The following is a 9964-nucleotide window of genomic DNA, read 5'->3' as shown; positions in this document are numbered from 1 at the left end:
TGAACTGTGGGCTTGGAGGTGCACAAAATAGCCTTTGGCCACTCTTAAGATCTCTTTTTTTTAAGTGCTGTGACTACTTAACAGAGGTAATTGTAAGAGCATAAATCAAGGGTTCTGTTATTCCTCGGGAGGCCAACATTTATCACAGCAGAACTTAAAATGAATTTGAAGCACAGAAATTATGAGAATGTACGTAGCAAATGACTTATAGTCAACAGGCCATATAGCAGAAGCTTCAGCAACAGCAGCTGAGACAAGCAGCCTCATCAGTGTATGGGCTTATATTTAAGCATTAAACTACAACAAAAATTGGCAAATATTTTCTGGTAGGATTGCTGGCTTAAGCAGCCCAAACTGCCTGTTCTCATCCCCAAGCTGGGTCACCATCCAACACCACAAACAGCCATGGTCGCAAACCAAGGAGAGGGTGGCACAGGGTGGGAAGATCAGAGGGTGTGAGGGCTGTTTGAGCCAGCACCACTGCTGAAAGCCATCCTTGTCAGACTCGGTCCTGGCAGTCTGAAGTCCTGGGATCTCTACTGTTTTTCTGCCCACAGACAGCTTTGAAGCTTGCTCAGCTGCCAAGGTGGGGATTTCCAGGTGCATTTCATCCACCTTCACAGTCCCTGGTGTGTGAGCAGAGAGCAGGTACAGTGGGGTTTTGTGGAAAGGGGGTGTGCTGGTAAAACATACACAATGCGAGTTTTGTTAATGTGTGTTTGGAAGGCAGGGGATGTGAGGAGGTGACCTCCTCCTGACAAGCAGTTGTCCAGCATACTAGATCTGTGGGTTGAGGGAGTCCACTGAGGCATAAAACCTTCCTTGCCAGGCTACTTCAGGTCCCGTGCAGAGAATTTATCATCCTGGATCCATGCCCAAGGACTGCAGCTCTAGCTCTGCTGCTGTCTGAGTAGTCTGGGACCAACATTTTACCTGTAGTTCACTTTTGACCATCTGTTAAACATCTTAAAACATTTGTGCTGAACATCGAACATGCCCCGTTCTGTATCAGCTGGGTTATAATTAATGAGTGGTTATGATGTGGCTGTTGGAAGACTTCCACAGAAAGTGGAGCTTCTTTTATCCACAACAGGCCTGCTCCCACTATTTGTCCTCTGCACATTCCGTGTGGGTGCACATAGCTGAATCACACAGTACTGATCTGGATTTCCTTGTTTGTAAGCACTGCTTTTTTTCCAATACAAAAAGGAGATGCTAGAGAAGGTTGTTGACTTCATGTAATTTCTCTGAGGTGCTCAGATACCCAGCTGCTGAGCATACTCTTGATAGATGAGATTAGATAAAGGAGTGAGATCAAATAGCAGTTTTCTGTTACTAACTTCCAGACAGTTGAGATGGAGCTCAGATACTAATGTGATGAGCATCCTAGAAACACCTAAGAAAGGTCATTGAGAAGCAACTAAATAAACCATTCTCTCCCCCTACAGTTGTAACTATATTGACGCTTTCCTCCATCCCATTAAGCTCTTCTCTATTCCCAAGAGGCAGCAGTCTGGGTCTCTATAATATTTCTGGCTCTTTTTGTCTGCCTGCAGTCACTGTTGGAAAACAGGGTTTAAAGAGGAGTATGTAGCACAATTCAAATGTGTACATATGAAACTTCGAAAGTTCATTAGCAAAAACACTATCCCTTTTTAAAATTAGCAAGAAAGATTATTCTAATTCCCATGATGTCTGATTAGAGAGCTGGGAAGTTTACAACGTATACTCCTGCTAACAGATTGAACTTGACAATGTTTTGTAATCTAATCCTATGCCTTGGAAAGGCTTTGAAACATATTCTGTCTCAATGAATAGATTCTACAGAATACAAGTAGTGAGTAGACTGTCAGCATTAAATATATTTGAAAGAATGCTGCTCCATTGGGATTTAAATCTTTCTCTCAGTGGTAATACTTGCCATCTAATTTGGATCAATAGTTAGAAAAGCATAACCACCTTTCAGCAAAACTTTCACAGAAGCTGTCATGGGATTTATTTTTGCTGAAACGCTTGGAAGTATTTTGGGGAAAGACGTGGGGAAAAGATGGAGAATCAGATCTTCCCACATGAAGGCACAATATTAGACAAAAATTTCAAGCACTTTCAAACAGAGACATCCCAGGTCATCCTTCTCTGTCCTGTTCCCTTTGTATTCTGACAGACCATTTGCACTAGCTCTAACAAAACAATTAGATGATAAGGTACAGTTTCTGGGGCCTTTCTGGGACTACTTTCCTCCTGGTTTTCTACCCCTGCTGGATCAAAGACCCTTCCCAGGATGAGATACATGAAGAGTTTTGTTCTTTGGTTCTGACATCAGTACATTTCAACCGCAGCTCCTGAAAGCTGGCAACCAGGGCTGTGCTCTGGGTGTGAGAGGCAAACTGCCCTGTGTTCAGCTCAGGATCTAGGCTGCTGAGCATGGCTGGTGAAGGACAGCATGTGCAGAAGAGGGTGCTTACAAAGGCATCCACTGTTTTCTTGAACAAAAGGAAACCTCGCACACCACAAATTTCTCTTGAAGTTCCTCCTTGAGATGAGTATCTCCACCTTGGAGATCAGCACACCACAGAGGCAATGCCCACAGTAAAGCGAAGAAACATCCCCCCCCACTGAGCCAGCACAGTAGCGACGTCACTAGTTACTTGAAGAAGCTGTCAGTCAGTGTAGCTGTTTGTCTCTGGACTGTGACACTGGTGATGCTGTGCTGCTGTCTGTACCATTTAAAGCTGCAGTGCCAAAGAATAGAAGTATTTCTAACATGACGTCAGCCAGCTCTGCTCAGGGATGTTCAACGCTGGAGTGAGTAAAAGGAGATTTCTAGAGCCTCTCATATCCTGTGGCAGCACTGTTTCAGAAATCCTAGCATCCTTTCTTCAGGAGGAAGCTTCTGGCTGCCCTGGCACCACTGAATGGTCTCTTTACAAGCTTGTACTTAGTCCCTGGACCGGTGCCTAGTTTTCAAATCCCATATACTTTGTGTTATGAGGGGTGCCCCTTATGACCCTGGCGTCTCTGCTCCACCTCAGGCCGAGACTACAGAGGTTTCGGCCAGCAACTTCTCCATTACCTCTTCAGTAAGAGTCAGTTCTTCCGGCGAGACGTGGTCTCAAGAAGTCCCCGTCGCAGTGGTGTGCATTCCAGATTCCACTTCAATAATTCACATGGGGCTGCAGCGTGCTACCTGCCACTCAGAGAGCCTCTCTCTCTCTTTTCTCTTAAATAAGACATGCTCTCCTCTAACCACAGAGAAAGGTCTCGGGAGTTGACATGTATTTACCCTAAGTGGGGTTCTTGATCCTACCCTTTTGAAAAGGAAATCTGTATCAGTAGCAACCCAAAGCACAGTTTTAGAGGAGCACATTGGGAGAGACTTGCACCATTTAAATTGATTTAGCAATTAAACAAGATCTGGCAATTAATTAAACATGATTTAGCGATTGAACTCCAGGTCTCTGTCCCCCAGGTTTTGGGACGTGGGGGCCCACACCTGAGCTTTGGGGCAGTGATGTTCTGTAGGTTTAGAATACAGTGTTTTCTGTTTTAAAAACACAAGGACCCTCTATCTGCAAAGCTGTGCTGAAGGATTTACTCTCCTTGTCCCTGAAAATACAAACCAAACTGTCCAAAGCCTGCTCTTAGGGCTGCTTGTTGGCTGCTTATGACTTGTCAGAAGCACTTCACTCTTATGCTCACCTCAGAGCACCTCAGAGAACAGCAATGACTGGCATCACTGGGACCCAGTGACCAGCAGCCAGATCGGTGCAGCACAGCTGGCAGGCCACATCTGGGGTTCCTAAATATACAAATGGTCAGAGAGTCTGTCTGGACTGGTAGGAATTATGTGATAGACTAATTAAATATGATGTTAGATAAAGGGATTTTCCATTGTAGTCCCAGAAAGTCTCAGATTTCACCTAAAAAAGGGTGCTCTGACTGGCAGCCCAAGGGCCATGCTTTGCCCACAGAAAATTCCTTTGCTTTGCTGGAAATAGGGAACAGCTGCTGGGAATGCACACAAGGCCCAGCAGCTGAATGACCCCTGTGGTGCCTGTACACAATCAATTATTGAGAGTCAGGACCTGCCACTGTTGCACCCACATGACCTGCAGGACAGGTTGTAGGGAGGGGGTTTCAGAGGGGTTTAGCCAGAATCACCTGGAAAGGCTGCATTGTCCTGCTCATGGCTAGCATGTGTGGGGGAGCATGCAGTTAGTTTTACACCAGACTGCTAGGTCAGACAGGGTCAGCAACACTGTAGATCATACAGCTTTCAACTGTGCTCAAATCCTACAGAGCTTTGTAGGATAAAAAAGGGCAGACTGGCATCAGCTATAACAGTGCTAGTAGCATAGCCTGGCTTTTATCTGCATAGGAAGGTATTGTTATACTATCTAAAAGCAGCTACTATATATAAGCTGAAAAAAAAAATAAAAAATGCATTTTAATACACCAAAGGCCAGATAGAGTAAGGCTTGGTTTTGCCAAACATCTCCACAGCTGCTTTACAGGCATTTGCTTTTGGGTTTGTGAGCCCCAGTTAGATGGCCAACACCCTGGAACAGCTGATTTCTGGAATGAGATTTACAGCAGCTGGGGTGCTGAGTAGGGGAATACTGAAGGCAATTGGGAAGGCTGGGGCATGTGTGAGCCTAAGTCCTTAGGACTTAGTTATTTACCTACGGACAATGGGGATTCACGACCTCTGAGTTACTCCCTAAGAGTAATCATCCACTTGGACATAAGTAACAGGATCACCAGGCACCTACTTGACATTGTAACCAACTTATTAGGGCAAGGCACAAACCAGGGAAGCTGTAACCAGTTTCTCTCAAACCACAAGGCTGGAAGAAGACACAGCCACAGGCCTGCTGTGTCATGGCTGGTGTTTAGCCCTCTCACCACGGAAATGTCAAGAAACAAAGCGGCATCCTTGAATCCTGGTCCTGCACATCTGCTTCACAGCTCCTGCGGAGTCTGTATGTTAGCCACGGTGTAACAAGAGCCTGCCCCCAATGCAGAGCGTGTGAAAGCCATCATGCCCCGCAGTCAGCCAGGCTGTGCAAAGCCCTTGTTCACTTTCCTTCCAGGACACCTGCAAGTAGGGTGCATGTTGAACAAAGGCACATAGGAGAAAAATGGAACAAGTTTTCCTAAGTTTCCAGCCCTTCTAAGCCTGTGTCCCCAGTCAGCCTTGTTTAGATTATACCTAATAAAAGACCCAGTTGTAATGCTTTGTATTCATGTACTACTGCACACCCACCTGATCACATAACCTCCCTGTCTCCTTCTACCTCCTTTCTGGACATCTCCCGGTGTTCTAGTTGAACCACAGCAGCAGCTTTACTACCAGTATGTTTTTGCTGCGGTTGTATGAGGAAGTATCAGTACTACCAACACCGAATACCTGGCAATCATGAACCAAGCCACAAAAGGCAAGAGTCTGAGTTAAAAACACATGTTTCTAAAAAGTAATAGGTATGTAGGAGTAATCTACCTGACTTCTTGCATTTCAGTACTGAGACTCTTGCTTTCAAGCTTTTCTCCTCCATCACCATGGTTAGAAATAATATTTTGGTCCATGAGCTAGGCGTGCCAGAAACCACTAGATATCTTGAGGCTCACAATGAATTGTTTAAATTGACAATGTGGTTCAGCTGTTTATAAGACTATCTGGCATTTAACCCTGGTGCACAAAAACATCTGAAGTGGGTAGAAAATGTTGTCGGACCGGAATGGCAGCTGACTTTGTAAAGGTGTAAAAGGCGGTGAAGGATGAGCGGTGCCAGCTGCATGCATGGTCCCTCGCCTGACACAGACTTCCCTGGGCATCAGTTTCTTGCCATTGTAAAATGTGGAGCATTTTCTCACTGCACAGAGGTGCTGCGGAGACAGACGTGCTACAGGGAGATGGGATGGGGCAGGAGGGTTTCCAAGATTTGTCCTACAAGGTCAAAGTAATAGAGAACTAGGGTTAGCCTGGATTCTGAGGTGGAAAATTTTTATCATGTTAAAACTCTTTCAGGAAAATAAGATATTAAGTAAAATACCTCCCTCTCCCCGCAGAAGAAACCCCAACAAAACCCACAACTTGATTCTGCTACAACGACTTGTAAAAAAATTCTCAGCTGTTCTGAAATGTGAGTGTTTTTCCTCATTTTATTCTGAAATTAAAGTGGCACATGCATCTTCATCTAGATAGATAGAAAACAAAGCCTCTTGGCTGACCACCATTAATTGGTGGGCATTCAGTTTAATTCTCAGTCATCTCTCTCAGGGACAGCACTGAAAAAGGTGAAAAAGGTATCACCAAGCAGGATACAAAGAGCGGCTTGCTTCAGAATTTGAATGAATTAGTGGGAAGGTCCCTTCAGGTTTTTGCATTTCAAGTGAAATAACTCCATTATTTGCAGTGCCACCTGAGTTCAGGCGAGCTGTTTTAGTGATGCCTTCACACAGTCTGCCTTGTCTCCTTGCAGAAAAGAGTGGCCAGGCTCTGCCAGTGAGACTCTGCCTTGCAAACCTCAGTTGAAGAGCCTCTGAACCAAATCAGGGACCCCGTGCCTCAAACAGCAGCTCTGGGTTCATCTGCCTCACAGCTCACCATAGCTCTCTTCAGTCTCTTTCACTTTTCCTCGTGGGTCTGTAACAAAGCTGAGTTATGAACACAATAAAGACGTACACAAAGGAGAACTAGACCATGCTTTGTAATCAACCCTCCCAAGCTTTTGTAGGTTAGCAATATGGTTCCACTTTTGACTCATCTCTAGAAATGAACTTCCTGTCTTTCTGCCAAAAGGGGTGACATGCCAGCCAGTCTGACGCAAAGTAATTTGTCCTGTTTATCTGATGACTTTGATAAGGCGTAGAGATTACTGCTCTTCCTTCATACTAAAGTACCAGTTTGTTTATGTGCTTTAATCCTGAGTGAGTCTTTTTATTGTGAGAGCCCAAACGTGACAATAATGTGGAGAGAAATCCTGGCTGTAAAGCTGAAAAAGCACGTTAAATGTGCTGCCGGTGTCTTTTCCTCCAGCTTGCACATTATCCCTAGTCCTGGCCCCTCTCAGCAGTCCCGAGATAAGCTTCGAAGAAACAAGGCCGTTGATTGACGGCTCATTAGAAGTTGCAAGAGCAGCAAAAGGGAGGCTGCTGGCAGCCGGGGCTCGCTGCTCGCCTGGCCGGGAGGCTGCTGGTCAGCGCTGGCCTGAGAGGAACAAAGACCGCGGGAGACACTGGAGGAAAACAACATGAAACATTGATAGTGAGCGAGAAAGGCCAGGTGTAATGGATCGGGGCCAAAGCCGCCCCTGCCCCCACCGCCCTGCCGCCTAGATTTACTTTCTATATATAGGTTGTGCCACACAGCACGTACATGAATCCAGGGAATCCTGACTTCTCTGTGCCAGACCGAATTTATCTGCCGATCCGTTTATAAGAGAAAGGCTCCAAGTTCGTACAGTGTTACTATCCCTACATATTAGATATCACAGCTCCAGCCTTAGATAAGGTCACACACTGAGCCAAACTCACCCCTGCAGTGTAAACCAGGCAGAGTTTACTAGGGATGAATTTGGCTTAATGTGCCTGCCTGTAGTTCTGTTTGTTTTCACAAATCCTGTTTATCCCTGATGTAAGCATGTTTCTTATGGTTGGAAGGCTTCTACCAGGCACATACCAATCCACCTTCAACCCATGAACTGGGATGTCTGTTTCTTTAGTTTCCCTTGAGGGCCTTTCAAGCCCCCTGACTCATGCTGGAGGGCGCTTGCTCTTCAGACATCAAACCCCCTTCTCTCCGTGCAGGACTGGTGACAGTCCTCCCTCAGCCCTGTGAGTGCTGAATGGCAGAGAAGCATTCCTAACAAAATAATGCAAGGACAATTAGCCATTGTTCTTTGTATACAATGTCATCTGACAACTGCTACAAAGTGATTTTTAACTGAAATTCTCCAATTCCGATTTTTCAGTTTTTAGTTGAGGTGATTTTTAGTTGAAATTTTCCAGTGGCACTTTCTTCCTCAAATTCCCTCTTTTCCATGTTGAGGAGTATTCTATTTAACATGCAGGTAGGTGTGCTCGATGTCAAAGATCATATTATTTTTATTCCAGTAGGTTGCCTAGTCAGATTTCTTCTGTAAGTACTCAGAAAAACAGTTATCTGTCTTATCTAGTAGTTAATTTCCAGTAGTTACCTAACTTCCAGTTATCTTCTAGTTATCTACTTTTCATGCATAGTCACATACAAGAGCTTCAAATTTATCTTTTGTAAGCTTTCATACTAGTAGAAATACACTATGCAAGTGGATCAGCATGTCTGTGTTATGTTTGTTTTGTCATCTTAATGCATTAACTACATGCAGAATCACTTGCAGGATACTCCTAAATCTGGGACACACTGAAGAAAACACTAGACTTCAAGAGAAAATTACCAAAAGATAGATGTGAACTGCAACAACTGCTGTTAGACTGTTTATGCTTAGAAACTCACATCCTGCTGGAATTTAGGCAATGTTTCTGTTTGCATAAAGATTTTATAGGTTGAGGAGAGACAGTTTTTGTGAAATGGATAAACTGAGACATTATTATGGCATGGAATTTATTGATAAAACCTAAGCCCATGACCTCCACTCTTCAGTAAGCATAGCTTAATATTAAATTCCCTTAAGCTAGTAGTGTTATGTGGGCATAAAACTGAGGTAAACATGCATATAATCAAGAGCTGGATTTCATATTAAGAGAAGTTACCTTCCCTACAGTGTGTAATAATTCTTTTCATTTCTTTAATGTGCTTTCTCTTCAGATCTCAAAGAGTTATAAAGGTGATGATTAAAACTGTTTCTTTTTTAGTAATAGAAACCATGAGTCCTGAGCCAGGCAGGTGATTTGCTAAGATCTCCTACAGATTCATGTCAAGCTATCTCTCACTCCTTTGTTCTACCTTCTGCTCATGCCCGATCTAATTTTACTTTCACTTAGCTATTGGATTTACTTGTAATTCTTCAGAAAGACTTCCAAAGTTTTCCCCACTTTCCAAGTGCTATCTGCTGTAAAAACATGACAAATTAGTAAGGATCGGAGCTTGCTTGTGGAAATCTGCTGATTTCAGTAGAAGCTTAGGAAGGGGGATTGGGAGCTCTGAGAGAATCACCTAACACACAGCTATGTGTGCATGTGGAGGCAAATACCCTTTCAAAAATTGCTATCGCAGCACAGCGATACACAAAAAGGCAGGAGATGTAACCTTTCTCCTATATTGTAATCCACCCCTTCCCTAAGTGGCTGAAGTGAATTGAAAGGAAATATTGAAGCAAGCTGCTTATTCTGGAGCAGAGCTGTGTGGGCTTCCTTGAGCCCCACGCCACACAAAGGTGAGCGCCGCTCTGCAGGGAGCCGGTGGTCCCCAGGGGGCCCTGCACGGGAGCTGCCATATCCCTCCATTGTGATTTCCCTTCGAAAATAGTCTCGTGCTTTACAAAAAGCCCAAAACACAATAGTGTGACTCAGCAGTTTGGATGTGCAGGCCACCAAGCCAGCTCTGTAAAGGTGCTGCTGCTTGTGGCTGAGAAAGGGGTGATTCCAGTGCCGCCTGGTTTTGAACCTCTCTTCTCAGTTAGCCTTCAGCAAAGGACTCTCATGTCAGTGCTGCCAGATGTCCTTGGGCAAACATATCAGCTAGCATGAGACCCTGAAGTAATCGGTGTTGAAGGAATACACACATAGAAATAACACCATTGTCAAACCCACCCTGTGATTCTGGGAGGCCAGCGAGCATCTTGGAGTCATTAGGCAGGCAGATGAGGTGTAGCTATCTCAGCTTCCCTGTCAGTAAAGTAGGTCAGACACAGGCTTGTCTGCTTCTCTCTGTTACCATAACAATACTATTTGTTGAGTCCTTTGACAACAGAAAGCACCAACTACAGCTAGTAGCTACAGCTAGTAACACTAGTAACTCTCCACT

This window comes from Lathamus discolor, chromosome 6, assembly GCF_037157495.1.
Source record: "Lathamus discolor isolate bLatDis1 chromosome 6, bLatDis1.hap1, whole genome shotgun sequence".
Classification (NCBI taxonomy): domain Eukaryota; kingdom Metazoa; phylum Chordata; class Aves; order Psittaciformes; family Psittacidae; genus Lathamus; species Lathamus discolor.
This window is presented reverse-complemented; position numbering follows the sequence as displayed.